This window comes from Pteropus alecto, unplaced genomic scaffold, assembly GCF_000325575.1.
Source record: "Pteropus alecto unplaced genomic scaffold, ASM32557v1 scaffold191, whole genome shotgun sequence".
In the NCBI taxonomy this organism is placed as follows: domain Eukaryota; kingdom Metazoa; phylum Chordata; class Mammalia; order Chiroptera; family Pteropodidae; genus Pteropus; species Pteropus alecto.
Window position 1 is genome coordinate 397,140 of NW_006434181.1, and position 2,120 is coordinate 399,259.

The following is a 2,120-nucleotide window of genomic DNA, read 5'->3' on the forward strand; positions in this document are numbered from 1 at the left end:
ATGCGCTTCCTGGGTGTGATTCACTGGGAAAAAGTCCTTAGGAAGCTCAAGTGCAGTAGGAAAGATGCGTGACCCTCCCATGTATACCCTGAAGGGTCAGCCAAGGAAAGAGCATGGCTTCCTGACATGAGGGCCAGGGGGTGGGTATGTGACACCATCTGAGAGGGACAGCAAAAGCTCCAGTGTGAAGGACTTCAACACCCACCACTGCCTGGTTCTGGAGAGTCCCAGGGTACCCCTTAGTGGCAGTACTCACTTCCCTCCCCTGCCCCAAATCCTTTGAGACTCCCCATCACCCTGCTCCAGAGCCTTTTGCCAGCACACCTCCACAATCGCCCATTAACTTTACATTCAACTCACATTACTGAGTCCCTGGGGATAAATGCGTCAGGAGCTGCTTCTACCCTTAGAAGCAGTTGCAATAGGGGTTCTGGAGCATCTGCCAAGCCTCTGGGCCTTTCCCGTTTCCCTTTGTCTACCTGACAAACTTCTTTCATCCTGCAAAGCCCAGCTCAGAGATACATCTAAATGCCCATCAGAAAGAGACTGGCTAAATTATAGCTCCTCCCTCCTGTGGAAAGGAACTAGTAAGACATTCTTCATATGCTGAGTTAGAAGAATCTCCAAGATGTGCTGTCGAAAAAAATAAAAAGGCAAGAAGTAGAACAGTGTTTTAAAATAGGGGAGATAAAAAATAGACTGCATCAGAAGATCTAACAATCTAACATATACCTACCCAAGAGAAATAAAAATATATGCCTAAACAACAACTTGTACAGGAATGGTCTCACAGCCTATTCATAATAGCTGAGAAGTGGAACTAGACCAAATGGCCATCGGCATGTGAATGGATGAGTAAATGGTAGGCACCCATACAGTATATGGCCTTGTACCTAGCAAACGAGAACAAACTTATGAAATACACCAGCATGCATGAGTCTCAAGAGCATGAATCTTACTATCTGAAGTGGATTGAATGAAACCGATCACAACAGAGTACATATACACCATATGATTCCATTTTTACGAAGTTCTAGAGCAAGCAAAGCTAACCTATGGTGAGAAAAACCAGAACAGTGTTGCCTCTAGTGTGTTAGAGATTTAAGAGGCACAAGGGAACTTTCTGGGGTAACAGTAACACCCTTATAAGGTTTGGGTTTCACTTGTCAAAACTCATGGAATTGTCTACTTAAGATTAGTGCAATTCACTGTGTAAAATTTTAATCTTTAAAAAATATATTGAACTCTAGACATTTGTGTGTATGCTAAAGTATTTAGGAGTGGATGTAGTATACTGATGTCTGCAACTTAGTTTGAAATGAACAAAAGAAGATAGGATCAAAATGAACTTATGGATGGAGGGAAGAATAAAAAGTGTCTAGGCGATAGGTATACAGATGGTCGCCGTACAATTCCTGCAACTTTTATTTGAAATTTTTCATATATTTTGGGAATGCATGTGTGCTGGATTGTACATGCACAGGATATACCTGGAGAGGTACATCGGCAGTATAAGGCAGTTTGCTTCTGGAGAGGGGAACAGGATAGCTGAGGGCAGGGGAGAGGACGATTCTTCATTATACTTTTGAAACATGATTAATGTTATCCATTAAAAATTTTTTTTAAATTAAAAGCTCAGCTCAGGAAGCTTTCCCTGACTGCTTTTTTCCCACAGGTGCACTGGGACACACGCTCCCTCCCTGCCCAGCCAGGCCTCTGCCTCCATTGCAGGGAAGAGAGCTGGGACTGTGTGGTGTGGTCTCCTCTCATATCTCACTCCAGGACTCACGCGAGGCTTGGCCACACCACCGAACAGGAACGCGGGGCGTAGGGCAGAGCCAGGGCGGGGCAGGCGCTATGTGCGTTCTGTCCGTACTGGGGCGCTGTGACCTCGCAATCACCAGCGCTGCGCAGCTTCGGGGGAGTTGGGGGTGGCTGCCAAGACCTCTGCAGCTGGAAGAGAGGAAGTGGCCCTGCCCTTGCTTTGGATCGCCTGGGACCCAGCCGCCCACTGGATTGGCCCCAATAGGGTCTCTCACCCTTCCCCTCGCCTCGTCTGTGACCCCTCGGCCACTCCGGCCACCCGCGCTCCCTGCCAGCCCTTCCCACCTGCTGTGCTG